The following is an 18294-nucleotide window of genomic DNA, read 5'->3' as shown; positions in this document are numbered from 1 at the left end:
TGCTATTGCTTTATCCCCGGTCAGGTTTCCACTGCGCTGCATGCGGTAATAGGATCCGTTCGTGAAAGAGCTCCTCTTACGCGTTTCTCCACCCACGGGGCCAGCGGTTTCCTCAGAGAGTTATCCCAGCAGTATAACCAGTCCCTTTTTATGCTGGGATAAGCCAATCATTATACTGATTGATTAAATTACACTCTGCTGTTATAAATACATGGAACTTACTTAATATAATTTTTTAAAAACATTTAAATCATATATAAAAAGTGTCAACAGTTTCTTATGGTGGTAAAAACATCATTCAACAATCATATATGCATATGTTCGATTTAAACAAAACGAATCATTTTGATTTAACATAATTGAACCCAATTATCTAAAACTGACCAGGAGAAAGTCAAATAAATATTGGAAGCTCATTCTCAAGCAAACCGCTATTGTGGCTCAGAGGGAACTTCACCAGCTCACAACTTACTCAGCCTCCAAAACCACAAGATCAATTCCATCATATACCCAATTTTCTATCAGAATCATATTTAGGATATTTATAGCTTAATTAATTTTTATTATTAGGTTTTCACACCTCCATCATCCACTACAAATATCTCTTCAATGATTCAATAGATACCTAATGATATTTATATCTCATCATTCCATTGTTATAATGATTATTCACCCTTTCTTTTAAAAAGTTATAATTAGGGAATTATTGAATCAAGGTAAAACAGAAATATAATTATAATTATCACTATCTGCAAACTAAAGTACATTTTAGTATACAGTCTTCTCCTATTGGCAGAGATTTTAACCATAAAGGAGCCGGAGTCTATTGGAACGGAAGAAGGAAGGAGATGGGAAAAAGGAAGGAGAGGGGAAAAAAGATAACAATACCCCCAAAAAATTATGCATGGAATCTAAAAGCCTCCAATATTATTCAATTCGATATTCTCGTTCATTATATGCATTGTATGCAAAGACAGACAGCCATTTCAAATAGTGGAGCACACTGGTTTCAAAAAATTTTTAAATACGTGGTTTCCCCACTACACCATTCCCAACAGGAATACAATAAAAAGACAAGTAGCTGAAAAATATGACGACATCAGTCAACTTTTGGTAAGTACATCTAAAGTGGGGTACTCACGGAGCAATCGCTGTTTAAAATCTAAGCAATCTGACTAGACTGCTTAGAAATTAAGCACGGATCTCTCAATGTGTATGCCCCCCAGCGATAGCGATGTGCGGCGCTTTCGCTGACTCTAGATTTGGCATGCATGCCAAATCTAGTGATCGCTCATTTCACCGCTGGGTGAAATAGGCGCCCCCCTCGCTCAGCACACATCACGCTGTGTGCTGAGTGGGGGGAGAGGTGTGCTGAGCGGTCTGTGCTAGATCGTTCAGCACACATCTCCCCTGTGTGTACGGGGCTTAAACATGTGTACATCTCTAATACTGTTGTCAATGTGTGTGTCCACATCACCCCAGCTATACACCACCACTGATCGGGGGCATCATTTAGGAGGGATATGGACAAAGTCCTTACTTATGTTTTTGGACTGTGGGAAGAACCAAGAGAAAACACAAAAAAACATGGAAAGAACATACAAACCCCACACCATAATCATCGGAATTGGTCCCATGTGAGACAGCAAAGCAAACCGTGCACTGAGCCAGTTGCCATCCACATTATTGTGAATAGGTACTGAGTCTGAACCTTATGTACCAAACTCCAAAAAGGGTCCCAGGTTACCGCCATCTGGCTCTGATGGTGAGAGTCGCTGCAGCAGCACCCTTTCTATATATTACTTCATCATTGGGCATTGTTTGTGTATATTATATATGTATATTATACACACAATGTCCATTGATAAAGTAATATGTTGCTGCCCCCGATCACAATTCCCACCTTGCCAATGGAAATGCAGGCTTTGCGCATGCACTAGTCATATCAATAGTTTTCACCATCGAATACTTTTGATGCGATGGTTAGTAACCATCGTATCGAAAGATTCAATGGTGGAGCATTGCCATCATATGATGGTTTGCTTTCGCAGATTGCCTTTAGGATCTGATTTATATACTGGTGCACACCACTCTGGCACCAATCCCCACCGTGCTATTGGGTGACGTGTGGTGCTTCATTGTTATGTTGTTCGGCATTTCCTCCGGTCATGTGGTTTGCAAATTCACAGAGGTCCGATCCAGACCTTGTAATCGATTACCGAGTGTCCTCTCTCTAAAACTCGGTTCTCCTATGATATTTCCAATAAGTGTGCTCTAGTTAATGGGTGTCAACTTATTTATAAGTGGGTCTCATACCCTCTATGGGAGTGCTGGAGGTTTTAATAAGGGGATGTATCCTTCATTTTTGATATTTTATCTATATAGAGAATCCAGGCATTCCAATCGAGTACCGATTGTTTGTTTACCTTTTGTATCTATCCTACAAGATGTCCAAAGAACATGCTGTGTTGGGCTCAATATAGTAAAGGTCTCTGTAGATGTTTGATCCTAAGCATATTATAGTTGAATATACTGTTTTCATAAAATAGAAGGTATAATATAAACCCCTCCTAAGTCCGATCCAGACCTTATAATCGATTGCCGAGTATCCTTTCTCTAAAACTCGGTTCTCCTATGATATTTCCAATAAGTGTGCTCTATTTAATGGGTGTCGGCTTATTTATAAGTGGGTCTCATACCCTCTATGCGGGTGCTGAAGGTTTTAATAAGGGGCTGTATCCTACATTTGACAGGCTTGCCTACGGGAGGCTCCCGGTTTTTAAGAGAGCCTCCCGCTGCCCCGCATACCTTGTCCGTCCTCCCGGATTTTAAGGTCCGTCATTAAAAATATGGACTGCGCATGCGCAAGTCCAGTGAGGCGGGGCCTGCACGGGAGACTTCAGGCAGCCACCGCAGGGTTGTGTGCAGCCGCAGCGTCAGCTGTACTGCTGTGCACATTGAGAGGCCGTCTGAAGCAGTGTTTTGCTTCCCTGTGCCTAGCTCCTCCCACCTCACTCAGCAGCGTGTACCAGCACCACAAGCAGCAGCAGCGGCTTTCCTCTCACTGCTCTTCGGCTCTCACTGGGTGTTCCTGCACTGTGCTGCCCTCCCACACTGTACTGAGGTCGGCTCCCAGTCCATACAGGAAGGAGCAAGATAGCCAGGTGGGTGCAGGGGTGCAGACTGCAGAGTGTCATGGGGGTGGGGGGTGTAATGTGGCACTGGCTGTAATATGGGAGCGAGGCTGTGTATAATAGTATGTAATCTGGTACAGGGTGTAATATGGGGGAGGGGGGTATGTATGCTGTTTGCAACATGCTGGGTGTAATATGGGGGAGGGGGGTATGTATGCTGTTTCCAACATGCTGGGTGTAATATGGGGGAGCTGTGTATAATGTAATGCACTGGGTGTAATATGGGAGAGGGGGCCTGTATATAATGTAATGTGCTGGGTGTAATATGGGGAGGCTGTGTATAATGTGCTGGGTGTAATATGGGGGAGGGGGCCTGTATATAATGTAATGTGCTTGGTGTAATATGGGGGGGCTGTGTATAATGTGCTGGGTGTAATATGGGGGGCTGTGTATAATGTCATGTGCTGGGTGTAATATGGGGGGCTGTGTATAATGTGCTGGGTGTAATATGGGGGGCTGTGTATAATGTAATGTGCTGGGTGTAATATGGGGGGCTGTGTATAATGTGCTGGGTGTAATATGGGGGAGGGGACCTGTATATAATGTAATGTGCTGGGTGTAATATGGGGGGGCTGTGTATAATGTCATGTGCTGGGTGTAATATTGGGAGGTTGGGATTGGGTGACCGGCGATCGGGATCCCATTGTTCAGCATACCGACGTCAGGGTCTCAGCTGCCAGATTGTCGGCGGGTGGGGGTGAGCGCAACAAAGCTCCTTGCTTGCTCGCTGCACTCGCCACAGGTTCTATTCAAAGTCTATGGGTTTTGTGGACACCCACAAGTGGGAACAGTCCCTGTTAGTCAGAATGCAGACTGTCAGGATTTCTAGCGTTTAGGATGCCGACCGCTGGTAACATGATTACATCCCATATGGAGGAGCTGTGTGTGCTATGTGTAATGTGGTACTGGGTGTTATATGGGGGGTGGGGGGCTGTGTATAATATGTAGAGAAAAGAGAAAAAGCCAATCAACTTTATATAGCAGCACTCATTCCCTAAGTTCTTTTTTCAAAGCAAATGCACTTTATTGAATATATTAGAGATAATATAAACTTGGAAAAAGATTCTCAATACCCATATGTGATGTAAGTGCCTTTATTATTATCACATATGATGTATTATATGTTCCCTTATAGCAAAGGGGACAACTGAAGTGAAATATTAAAACATTAAAACAATAGAGATAGAATAACGTGTAAGAAAAAACTTAAATTTTATGTGTATAAAGATAATTTTAAAAGAAAATGCTGATGCGCTGTCTTAATTGACAAATCAATAAATACCTGTGATCAATAAGATTGTTAGATAATTTATTTAATTCATTGAAACAACCACTGATTCCTTTTTGGCCAGTGATGTTTATTAAGGGTTACAAGATGTGTCAGTGTTGTAACAATTCTACATATTCATATATTCAGATCAACAAGCAGCACCACTTGAATACAATTGTGCGGAAATATTTATCAGCACAATATGTTATATTATAAATATTCCCTATAAAGGATCATTAATGTACAATCTGGTGCGGGAGTTTCTCTAACTTAAAATTGGGCTGTGTATAATGCAATGTAATCTGATACTGGGTGTAATATGGGCAAGGGGCGCTGTGTATGTTTATGTCATACCTCCCAAATGTCCTGATTTTGGCTGGACAGTCTAGTTTTTCATGGACTGTACCGTTGTCCACCCGCGGGCATCAGTGTCCCACCCACGGGAGCCAGCAGACACACCGGAAGGAGCACAAGATGCCAGCACGGAGAATACGCGTCCAGCTGCAAGGAGACCAGCCACGCACAGACCGCTCAACACAGCACCCGGCATCACAGACGCCTGTCACGGATCCATGATACACAGGTAGATTGCAGGGACAGTTAGCGTGTGAGGGTTGTTGAATGGCAAAAAATGGACTCCAGCAATTATTCATATAAACGGATCAGAAAAAAGCTGCTTAATTACAACAGAGAGCTTGTAAACATTGATTTTATTCATTTTTTTAATTTATTTATTTATTTTTTATTTATTTAATTTTAATATTTTGTTTTTTCTTCTTTTAAGCTCTATTCCTTCTTTACCGTTTATTCTTCTCTTTCCTCTTCTTAAATCTTCTTAAGGCATTGCTATTCACAGCGCTTTGTTTCCCATTTATCAGTGTCCCGCAGTTGGCAGACCCTCTCTCACGCTGCTCTGCTTAGCAGAGCAGCAGTGAATAGACACGGGGGGGTCATTCCGAGTTGTTCGCTTGTTGCCGATTTTCGCAACGGAGCGATTAAGGCAAAAATGCGCATGGTACGCAGTGCGCATGCGCTAAGTATTTTAGCACCAAACTTGTTAGATTTACTCACGTCCGAACGAAGAATTTTCATCGTTGAAGTGATCGGAGTGTGATTGACAGGAAGTGTGTGTTTCTGGGCAGAAACTGACCGTTTTCAGGGAGTGTGCGGAAAAACGCAGGCATGCCAGGATAAAACGCGGGAGTGTCTGGAGAAACGGGGGAGTGGCTGGCCGAACGCAGGGCGTGTTTGTGACGTCAAACCAGGAACGAAACGAGCTGAGCTGATCGCAGTGTAGGAGTAAGTCTCGAGCTACTCAGAAACTGCTAAGAAATTTCTATTCGCAATTCTTCTAATCCTTTTGTTCGCAATTCTGCTAAGCTAAGATACACTCCCAGAGGGCGGCGGCCTAGCGTGTGCAATGCTGGTAAAATCTGCTAGCGAGCGAACAACTCGGAATGACCCCCACTGTCTGCATGTGCACAGCGTCTATTCACCAGCAGAGACGACGCAGGACATGACCAGCAACTCACAGAGCGCTGTTCATGCCCCCATAGTAACAAAAACATTTTTTACATTTGGGCACGCGCATACGGCGCGCACAGATGTCTCTCCGATATTGTAAAGTACTGGGTGTAATATGGGAGAGGGGGTGTGTGTATAATGTTATGTATTATGGTCCTGTGTGTACTAGATGTAATACGTATACAGGTTGAGTATCCCTTATCCAAAATGCTTGGGACCAGAGGTATTTTGGATATCTGATTTTTCCGTATTTTGAAATAATTGCATACCATAATGAGATATCATGGTGATGGGACCTAAATATAAGCACAGAATGCATTTATGTTACATATACACCTTATACACACAACCTGAAAGTAATTTTAGCCAATATTTTTTATAACTTTGTGCATTAAACAAAGTGTGTCTACATTCACACAATTCATTTATGTTTCATATACACCTTATATACACAGCCTGAAGGTCATTTAATACAATATTATTAATAACTTTGTGTATTAAACAAAGTTTGTGTACATTGAGCCATTAAAAAACAAAAGTTTCAGTATCTCAGTCTCACTCAAAAAAGTCCGTATTTCGGAATATTCCATATTTCGGAATATTTGGATATGGGATACTCAACCTGTATACAGTATGTAAATATGGGCGTAGTAGTGTGTGTGTGTGTATATATACATACACACACACACACACACACACACACACACACACACACACACACACACACACACACACACACACATACACAAACCCACACCAGTGTATGTAGATTTCATTTTTGTCCATCTCTTCTCACAAATGTCTCTCAAATGTACATGGTACATTAATATATCGTGCACCTACTGTATATTATTACTCTTTTTTGCTGCTTTTAGTAGTATAGTTTTCACCTGCCATTGCAGGACACACCCCTGATTGCAATAAATACGCCCATAGGGCGTAGAAATGCCCTTGGGGCGGAGCTAGAGACGTACCTCAACGGCGCATTCTGCTGCCGCCTGGAATCTCCCTGAAACTAGTTTTCAAAAGTAGGCAAGTATGCATTTTGATCATACTTGCTTACCTGACCCTCTCCATGAGGGAGAAAATGCTCTGTTCCTGGACTTTCCTGGTAATGTATGATTGCCATCACCTGTTGTGAAACACCTTTCTTATCAATTAACTAGCTCACCACAGGTGATGGCAATCATACATTACCAGGAAAGTCCAGGAACAGAGCATTTTCTCCCTCATGGAGAGGGTCAGGTAGGCAAGTATGATTTTGATATTATATCTATAGAGAGAATCCAGGCATTCCAATCGAGTACCGATTGTTTTGTTTACCTTTTATATCTGTCCCTCGAGATGTCCAAAAAACATGCTGTGTTGGGCACAATATAGTAGAGATCTCTGTAGATGTTTGATCATAAGCATTTTATAGGTGAATATACTCTTTTCATAAAATAGAAGGTATAATATAAATCCCTCCTAGGTCACCAATGCGTAACACTGATGAATTGCATGGTAAGTATTTTCTTATAGGACATATCCCCTATGATTTAATAAAATCAATTTAATTCTAGTGTTGCAGTTCATGATAATTTACATATAATATTGTGTTAGAACTATTCCCCAGTTCCTTATATAAGTGTTCAGTGGATTATTTGACCTGCTTATCATTATCCACATATATTCCTTCTTTATTTATGTTACATGATAACATTTCCGTGCATTAAAATAATTAATTGGAAAGCCCTCAATGTTCACCTGTCCTATTTTTAAATTAAGTGAAACATGAATATGGTGAAATAAAGTGATAGTGCAAATGTGAATATCACAGGATTGTGAGATAATAAGCCTTGTTATAGTGTGCATATTCCAAACCTATCCAGGGACTACATGATATTTGATACTATTAATGTGTGTCGTTGCTAAAGATTCTCCTAATGGGGAATTTTGTGATTTGAATGTGCTCCTGTGTGAGATCAGAAGTGATAATGTGTAATGGGTGATCCCTGAGTTAAAAGTGATAAGTGAAAAATATTCTTAAAAAATGTGATCAAAAACAACCCGTGATAGAAAACAAAAATTATAAAAAATTACCCTGAGACCACCCCAATGTGACTCTTATGATGTGACGTGAATGGTATGAGGTGTATATGTACATTTATACGTATGCACATACATGCGTGAGACCACCCAGTCCAGATCTAAACGTGCATAATTATCTAGAGGGTCATACATTAATTGCCCATTGGGGCATGTGGCATGGGTTTAACCCCTGTATTCATTGTTTCTCTCTTTTTCTTTTTTCCTTTTCTCTAACGTCCTAAGTGGATGCTGGGGACTCCGTAAGGACCATGGGGGATAGCGGCTCCACAGGAGACTGGGCACATCTAAAGAAAGCTTTAGGACTATCTGGTGTGCACTGGCTCCTCCCCCTATGACCCTCCTCCAAGCCTCAGTTAGATCTCTGTGCCCGAACGAGAAGGGTGCACACTAGGGGCTCTCCTGAGCTTCTTAGTGAAAGTTTTAGATTAGGTTTTTTATTTTCAGTGAGACCTGCTGGCAACAGGCTCACTGCATCGAGGGACTAAGGGGAGAAGAAGCGAACTCACCTGCGTGCAGAGTGGATTGGGCTTCTTAGGCTACTGGACATTAGCTCCAGAGGGACGATCACAGGCCCAGCTTGGATGGGTCCCAGAGCCGCGCCGCCGGCCCCCTTACAGAGCCAGAAGGCAGAAGAGGTCCGGAAAATCGGCGGCAGAAGACGTCCTGTCTTCAACAAGGTAGCGCACAGCACTGCAGCTGTGCGCCATTGCTCTCAGCACACTTCACACTTCGGTCACTGAGGGTGCAGGGCGCTGGGGGGGGGCGCCCTGAGACGCAATAAAAACACCTTGGATGGCAAAAAAAATGCATCACATATAGCTCCTGGGCTATATGGATGCATTTAACCCCTGCCAGAATCCATAAAAAAAGCAGGAGAAAAGTCCGCGAAAAAGGGGCGGAGCCTATCTCCTCAGCACACTGGCGCCATTTTCCCTCACAGCTCCGTTGGAGGGAAGCTCCCTGTCTCTCCCCTGCAGTCACTACACTACAGAAAGGGTTAAAAAAAGAGAGGGGGGCACTAATTAGGCGCAGTATTAACTATACAGCAGCTATAAGGGGAAAACACTTATATAAGGTTATCCCTTTATATATATATAGCGCTCTGGTGTGTGCTGGCAAACTCTCCCTCTGTCTCCCCAAAGGGCTAGTGGGGTCCTGTCCTCTATCAGAGCATTCCCTGTGTGTGTGCTGTATGTCGGTACTTTTGTGTCGACATGTATGAGGAGAAAAATGATGTGGAGACGGAGCAGATTGCCTGTAATAGTGATGTCACCCCCTAGGGGGTCGACACCTGAGTGGATGAACTGTTGGAAGGAATTACGTGACAGTGTCAGCTCTGTATAAAAGACAGTGGTTGACATGAGACAGCCGGCTACTCAGCTTGTGCCTGTCCAGACGTCTCATAGGCCGTCAGGGGCTCTAAAGCGCCCGTTACCTCAGATGGCAGATATAGACGCCGACACGGATACTGACTCCAGTGTCGACGGTGAAGAGACGTATGTGACTTCCAGTAGGGCCACACGTTACATGATTGAGGCAATGAAAAATGTTTTACACATTTCTGATAATACGAGTACCACCAAAAAAGGGGTATTATGTTCGGTGAGGAAAAACTACCTGTAGTTTTCCTGAATCTGAGAAATTAAATGAGGTGTGTGATGATGCATGGGTTTCCCCCGATAACAACGGATAATTTCTAAAATGTTATTGGCATTATATCCTTTCCCGCCAGAGGTTAGGGTGCGTTGGGAAACACCCCCTAGGGGGGATAAAGCGCTCACACGCTTGTAAGGGCTCTACCTTCGCCTGAGATGGCCGCCCTTAAGGATCCTGCTGATAGAAAGCAGTAGGGTATCCTAAAAGGTATTTACACACATACTGGTGTTATACTGCGACCAGCAATCGCCTCAGCCTGGATGTGCAGTGCTGGGTTGGCGTGGTCGGATTCCCTGACTGAAAATATTGATACCCTAGATAGGGACAGTATATTTTTGCCTATAGAGCATTTAAAAGATGCATTTTTATATATGCGTGATGCACAGCGGAATATTTGCCGACTGGCATCAAGTCTAAGCGCGTTGTCCATTTCTACCAGTAGAGGGTTATGGACACGTCAGTGGTCAGGTGATGCGTATTCCAAACGGCATTTGGAAGTATTGCTTTATTAAGGGAGGAGTTATTTGGGGTCGGTCTTTCAGACCTGGTGGCCACGGCAACAGCTGGGAATTCCACGTTTGTACCCCAGGTCGCCTCTCAACATGAGAAGACGCCGTATTATCAGGCGCAGTCTTTTCGTGGACAAGCGGGCAAAAGGTTCCTCATTTCTGCCCCGTGACAGAGGGAGAGGAAAAAGGCTGCAGAAATCAGCCAGTTCCCAGGAACAGAAACCCTCTCCCGCCTCTGCCAAGCCCTCAGTATACGCTGGGGCTTTACAAGCAGAATCAGGCACGGTGGGGGGCCCGTCTCAATGAATTTTAGCGCGCAATGGGCTCACTCGCAAGTAGACCCCTGGATCCTTCAGGTGATATCTCAGGGGTACAAATTAGAATTCGAGACGTCTCCCCCTCGCCGTTTCCTAAAGTCGGCTTTACCGATGTCTCCTTCTGACAGGGAGACAGTTTTGGAAGCCATTCACAAGCTGTATTCCCAGCAGGTGATAATCAAGATACCCCTCCTGCAACAGGGAACGGGGTATTATTCCACACTGTTGTGGTACCGAAGCCGGACGGCTCGGTGAGACCGATTCTAAATCTAAAATCTTTGAACACTTACGTACAGAGGTTCAAATTCAAGATTGAGTCACTCAGAGCAGTGATTGCGAACCTGGAAGAAGGGGACTACATGATGTCTCGGGACATCAAGGATGCTTACCTTCATGTCAAAATTTACCCTTCTCACCAAGGGTACCTCAGGTTTATGGTACAGAACTGTCACTATCAGTTCAGACGCTGCCGTATGGATGGTACACGGCACCCCGGGTCTTTACCAAGGTAATGGCCGAAATGATGATATTCCTTCGAAGGAAGTGAATTTTAGTTATCCCTTCCTTGAACAATTCCCTGATAAGGGTAAGATCCAGGGAACAGTTGGAGGTCGGTGTAGCACTATCTCAGGTAGTGTTGCGGCAGCACGATTGGATTCTCAATATTCCAAAATCGCACCTGGTTCCGACGACGTGTCTTCTGTTCCTAGGGATGATCCTGGACACAGTCCAGAAAAAGGTGTTTCTCCCGGAGGAGAAAGCCAGGGAGTTATCCGAGCTAGTCAGGAACCTCCTAAAACCGAGCCAAGTCTCAGTGCATCAATGCACAAGGGTTCTGGGTAAAATGGTGGCTTCCTACGAAGCAATCCCATTCGGCAGATTCCACGCAAGAACTTTCCAGTGGGACCTGCTGGACAAATGGTCCGGATCGCATCTTCAGATGCATCAGCGGATAACCCTGTCACCAAGGACAAGGGTGTCCCTCCTGTGGTGGTTGCAGAGTGCTCATCTTCTAGAGGGCCGCAGATTAGGCATTCAGGACTGGGTCCTGGTGACCACGGATGCCAGCCTGCGAGGCTGGGGAGCAGTCACACAGGGAAGGAATATCCAGGGCTTATGGTCAAGCCTGGAGACATCACTTCACATAAATATCCTGAAGCTAAGGGACATTTACAATGCTCTAAGCTTAGCAAGACCTCTGCTTCAAGGTCAGCCGGTGTTGATCCAGTCGGACAACATCACGGCAGTCATCCACGTAAACAGACAGGGTGGCACAAGAAGCAGGAGGGCAATGGCAGAAGCTGCAAGGATTCTTCGCTGGGCGGAAAATCATGTGATAGCACTGTCAGCAGTATTCATTCCGGGAGTGGACAACTGGGAAGCAGACTTCCTCAGCACGACCTCCACCCGGGAGAGTGGGGACTTCACCCAGAAGTCTTCCACATGATTAAAAACTCGACAGGTATTGCGCCAGGTCCAGGGACCCTCAGGCAATAAGCTGTAGACGCTCTGGTAACACCGTGGGTGTACCAGTCAGGGTATGTGTTCCCTCCTCTGCCTCTCATACCCAAGGTACTGAGATTGATAAGATGGAGAGGAGTAAGCACTATATTCGTGGTTCCGGATTGGCCAAGAAGGACTTGGTAACCGGAACTTCAAGAGATGCTCACGGAGGATCCGTGGCCTCTACCTCTAAGAAGGGACCTGCTCCAGCAATGACCCTGTCTGTTCCAAGACTTACCGCGGCTGCGTTTGACGGCATGGCGGTTGAACGCCGGATCCTGAAGGAAAAAAGGCATTCCGGATGAAGTCATCCCTATCCTGATCAAAGCCAGGAAGGATGTAACCGCAAAAACATTATCACCGCAATTGGCGAAAATATGTTGCGTGGTGCGAGGCCAGTAAGGCCCGACGGAGAAAATTCAACTGGGTCGATTCCTACATTTCCTGCAAACAGGAGTGTCTATGGGCCTGAAATTGGGGTCCATTAAGGTTCAAATTTCGGCCCTGTCAATTTTCTTCCAAAAAGAACTAGCTTCAGTCCCTGAAGTTCAGACGTTTGTAAAAGGGGTACTGCATATACAGCCTCCTTTTGTGCCTCCAGTGGCACTTTGGGATCTCAATGTAGTTTTGGGTTCCAAAAGTCACATTGGTTTAAACCACTTAAATCTGTGGAGTTAAAATATCTCACATGGAAAGTGGTCATGCTGTTGGCCCTGGCCTGGGCCGGGCGCGTGTCAGAATTGGCGGCTTTATCCTGAAAAAGCCCTTATCTGATTTTCCATTCGGACAGGGCGGAATTGAGGACTCGTCCTCAGTTTCTCCCCAAGGTGGTTTCAGCGTCTCACCTGAACCAACCTATTGGTGGTGCCTGCGGCTACTAGGGACTTGGAGGCCTCCAAGTTGCTAGACGTTGTCAGTGCCCTGAAAATATATGTTTCCAGGACGGCTGGAGTCAGGAAATCTGACTCGCTGTTTATCCTGTGTGCACCCAACAAGCTGGGTGCTCCTGCTTCTAAGCAGACTATTGCTCGTTGGATTTGTAGTACAATTCAGCTTGCACATTATGTGGCAGGCCTGCCACAGCCAAAAATCTGTAAATGCCCACTCCACAAGGAAGGTGGGCTCATCTTGGGCGGCTGCCCGAGGGGTCTCGGCTTTACAACTTTGCCGAGCAGCTACTTGGTCAGGAGCAAATACGTTTGTAAAATTCTACAAAATTGATATCCTGGCTGAGGAGGACCTGGAGTTCTCTCATTTGGTGCTGCAGAGTCATCCGCACTCTCCCGCCCGTTTGGGAGCTTTGGTATAATCCCCATGGTCCTTATGGAGTCCCCAGCATCCACTTAGGACGTTAGAAGTATCGGTAAGTAAATTCTTATTTTCTCTATTTCTCATAGTCCGTAGTGGATGCTGGGCGCCCATCCCAAGTGCGGATTGTCTGCAATACTTGTACATAGTTATTGTTACAAAAATCGGGTTATTATTGTTGTGAGCCATCTTTCAGAGGCTCCTCTGTTATCATGCTGTTAACTGGGTTCAGATCACAGGTTATACGGTGTGATTGGTGTGGCTGGTATGAGTCTTACCCGGGATTCAAAATCCTTCCTTATTGTGTACGCTCGTCCGGGCACAGTATCCTAACTGAGGCTTGGAGGAGGGTCATAGGGGGAGGAGCCAGTGCACACCAGATAGTCCTAAAGCTTTCTTTAGATGTGCCCAGTCTCCTGCGGAGCCGCTATCCCCCATGGTCCTTACGGAGTCCCCAGCATCCACTACGGACTATGAGAAATAGAATTATCGGTAAGTAAATTCTTATTTTTTCTCTTTCCTCTTTTTCAGGTCAATGTTTACTACGATATGCGGGATCTTCTGGTAAGTGTTGTTCAATAGAACATATTCTCTTCTATATGGAACTAATTATTTACTTTCCTTTGGATTATGAAGTATGCTAAGTATGAGTTGTTTGCTTATTTAATGGCTATTGACACCAAGGGTGCATGCCTCCCTTGCATGTACCGAGAAATATGGTATGTCTTATAATTCAGCCATCAGTAGGTAAGCATTGGTAAATGGGAATAAAACCTGTTGGATAATGCTGCTCTTAAAAGGTTAAGGATGGATCTTGATTCAAATTGTGATGCTTAGTTGGGAAATTACCAACAGAAAACATTTGGTCTATATTCCCCAATGTTACTCTACTAAGAAGCCTATTGTACTTGCTGTATACTTGGTGAAAGATGTATTTTTCACTCACACACGCCTGAATTCAGTAGTGTATATTTCAAGTATCCCATCCCATCATTGCATTAGTGCAGTCTCATATTGCGGATAGGAGAACACGATATATGTAGGCAGGTTATAAATATATTACAAATATAATATTTGTAAGTGTTTCTGGAGAGGGATTCACTCCAAGAAGGCAGTGTATGTATTCTCTTCATTCAAGCCATTGGGTTTAAGAGTGCCCATCAGGAAGATTAGTCTCATCTCCTGTTTTAATAATTCACGGTCCACATCTCCTCCTCTGATGTTCAGGACTACTCTTTTCATGCCAAAGGCTATGAGGCCCCTGGAATCAGCTTGGTGATATTTCAAGAAGTGCCGTGCTATGGGGGTTAAGTTTTTAAATAATCCCTGGTCACGTTCAGCATTCCTGATGCTGCCAATGTGTTCCAATATCTTTCTCTTGAGCGGTCTCTTAGTTTTGCCTATATAGCTCTTGTTACATGGACACGTCAAATTATAGATGACTGCTGCTGTATCACAATTGATGTATTCCCCTATCTTCCATACTTTGTTAAATTTGTCTGTGTATTGTGTCATAGGTATCATTGTGGCACATGCTTTACATGTGTCACATTTGTATGAACCTTTTCTCCTACACACTGATTTCTGAGTTCCCAAATGACTCTCCACCAGGAGGTCCTTTAGATTCTTGGATCTTCTCCAGCTAATGTCAATGTGTTCTCCTATTGCTATAGCTAGGTCTGGATCCATATTAAGTACATTAGAGTGTGTTTGTAGTACTCTCCGAATATCCTTCCATTCTTGACAAAAGGTACCTATGCGGATCTTCTCCACATCTTTTTTGGGGCTCTTTGGTGTCGGTAAATTATCTCTGACATGTTTTCTGGTCTCATTAAAGGCTCGTTTGATAGAGCTCTTGCTGTACCCACGGGATTCCAATCTCCCATCCAATTCCTGTGCTCTCATGAGGAAAGTTTCATCTTTGGAGCAATTCCTCCTCATCCGCAGGAAATTATTTTTTAAACTATTTTTCTAATCTCTCTTTACCTGTATGTGTTTTTTATATTTCGCAAGTTTTTTTTTTAAGTATAATAAAGAATAAAAGTTATGTTTTACATGTACCAATGTGCACCACTTTAAGGCAATTCTTTTTTTTCTTCTTTTTTTTCTTCTCTCGTGTATATCATTCATAATGATAAAGCATCTCTGTGTATGTGGCCACACATGTCAGTGTGTTGAATTCATAAACTATGTGGAGCTGTAATATGTGCAGTTAAATTTTATATATATATATTGTGTGTATGTGTATATATATATGTGTATATATATATATGTATATATATATTGGGGGTCCCTGCACTCTCACTTAACATAGATAAGAGGTGGGGTGCCAGTCAGAGTCCAATCCCATAGAGGATGGGGCCCATAGTACAACATACAGTATCTCCACTATGTGGAAAGACAGCACTCTCCAAATTGAAAATAAAAAATTGTGAATATTTATTTCAAAGTTTTATCTCACTAGTGAGATAAAACTTTGAAATAAATAGTCACAATTTTTGATTTTCAATTTGGAGAGTGCTGTCTTTCCACATAGTGGAGATACTGTATGTTATATATGTGTGTGTGTGTATATATATATATATATATATATATATATATATATATATATATAATATATTAGAGATGTGCACTGGGCCATTTTTGCTAGTTTTGGTTCTGATTTGTGGTACAGTTTTGGTTCTGCAAAAAATGCAGTGACTGGTTTTGATTTTGGATTTGTATTATTCTCCTTAATACTCCTACAGTATTATTAACATTAATGACAATAATTTGCAGCCATTTACAGTCAATTTTGACCACCTCACAGCTCACAATACTGTTTTCATCCAGGTTAGGCAAAAGGCTGCAGTGAGCTGGGTGCTTACAAAGTGACAGAGCAGTGGCACAAACACATGGCAGTTTATAGCACATCAATGAAACATTGTCACACAGCAATTACAGAAATGAAAAGTTGTACAAGATAGAATTGTCCTTCGGACCTCCCACCCACCTTTTTTTTTTATTTAAAAAGGACATGCACAGTTTAACAAACCAAGCACTTCAGTGACAGGGACTGTCACTTTTGTGGCTGAAGTGCTTGGTTTGTTTGGGCCCCCACAAAACAAATTACCAGTGGTCGTAAGGCAGCTAATAGCATCATTAATCATCAGTTTTACCATCATCATCACCACATAATATTAGCTCACTCATACCCACTTGAATCCACCATTATAGAACTCTCTGTACTTTGCTGAAACTGCTGTAAAGGTCTTCTTCATGGAATTTGTAGTTAGTTTTGATGAACATCATCTTTTCCACATTTTGAGGAATTGGCCTCCTATGCCGATCGCTGACAAGGTTCCCGGCTGTGATAAAAACTCTGTCTGAGTACACACTGGAGGGCGGACTGCTTAAGTAATGCAAAACCAGTTTGTACAAGGGCTCCAAATTGCTTATTTTCCCTTTCAGTTGTCAAAGGGACTCTGTGACATGCCTGTTTGTACTCTGTCCTTAAAATAACCCTCCACAATTCTTTTGATGGTGACCATATTAGATGAAGTTTCCGTAGAGGTGTCACTAATTTTGGGCAATTCTTTTAGCTCCGACCAGATGTCAAAATCTTGTGTTGACTCCTCTGAATCCCCACTTAGTCTTTTGGGAAAGTTTCATTTTTTCCTGGCAACAGCAGTTAATGGACACAGCACAGCCACTTAAACGACACAGCATAGCCACTTGAAGATGGACACACCACAGCCACTTGTAAATAGACACAGCACAGCCACTTAATGGACATAGCACAGCCACTTGTAGATGGACACACCACAGCCACTTAATGGACACAGCACAGCCACTTGTAGATGGACACACCACAGCCACTTGTATATAGACACAGCACAGCCACTTAATGGACATAGCACAGCCACTTGTAGATGGACACAGCACAACCACTTAATGGACACAGCACAATCACTTGTAGATGGACACAAAACATCCACTTAATTGGCACAGTGCAGCCACTTGTAGATGGACACAGCACAGCCATTTGTAGATTGAGGAAGCAGATTACAGCACAGCACATTGCAGTATGATTGAAGTGACATGGTGCTGAGTCACCACTGCGGGGTCCTTATATAGAATCCAAAACCCGTGAGAATCCGAAATTGGGAGGATGACGTTTTGTATATTCTCCCCATGCTTGCGTGGGTTACCTCCAGGTACTCCGGTTTCCTCCCACAATCCCAAAAATATACTGGTAGCTTAACTGGCTCCTGATAAAAAAAGTACTTGTATTTAAGGAAGACTAGATGGGCCAAGAGGTTCTTATCTGCTGTCAAATTCCATGTTCTATGTTTCTGGAGGGCGTTCAGAGTGACCTTTTCCCCTATCTGCAAAAATGAATGGTCAATTACATATATATGTCACTATAGTTTATCAATACTTGTTTAGTTAGTGCTCTCCTTCCTACATTTATACATATGAATAAATACTTTATAGATGACCTTTTTACATTGAATTGATGAAAAGAATATGTCTCACTATATTCATTTGCTGTATTCCAAATCAGTTGAATTAACCCTTAATTCAGACATCAGGTGCATTTTTCTTTTAGATATTACCATTTCTCTGGTAAATCAGAAGTTATCTAGCAGTTTATACATGACAGAAACTAATAGAAACATGCTATTACAATCACAGTCCTCGTGAATCCTGTCTCTCATAATGTAGGACTGTCATATTCACATATGTAACCGGCTGTAAGGATTTGTAGTGATCCCATGGATAGGGTTGCTGAACAGGGAGCCATAGACCATAAGTTTATAACAAGTCTATGACCAGAAAATTATTCAACAAACCATTATGAAAGTCACCATTATAGGCCAGGGACATACTTTTATATTCTTAGGGAATAAAGGAATATAAGAAACCATTTTTTCTAATTG

The 18294-nt window shown here is 43.1% G+C and overlaps 1 long non-coding RNA gene across 1 annotated transcript in view; it reads left to right on the top strand.

Annotated features, from left to right (window-relative positions):
- Positions 1-2915: 2915 nt before the first annotated feature.
- LOC135044140 (uncharacterized) overlaps positions 2916-18294 on the top strand; it is a 158185-nt gene continuing 142806 nt past the window's right edge. Inside the window, exons 1-2 of the long non-coding RNA XR_010237198.1 lie at positions 2916-3164; positions 13904-13936. This is a non-coding gene — a long non-coding RNA (uncharacterized LOC135044140). The remainder of the gene's footprint in view (positions 3165-13903; positions 13937-18294) is intronic.

The sequence above is a fragment of the Pseudophryne corroboree genome, chromosome 1 (genome assembly GCF_028390025.1).
Source record: "Pseudophryne corroboree isolate aPseCor3 chromosome 1, aPseCor3.hap2, whole genome shotgun sequence".
Lineage (NCBI taxonomy): Eukaryota > Metazoa > Chordata > Amphibia > Anura > Myobatrachidae > Pseudophryne > Pseudophryne corroboree.
The sequence above is the reverse complement of the archived record's forward strand: the minus strand, read 5'-3'. Positions and strand labels throughout refer to the sequence as shown.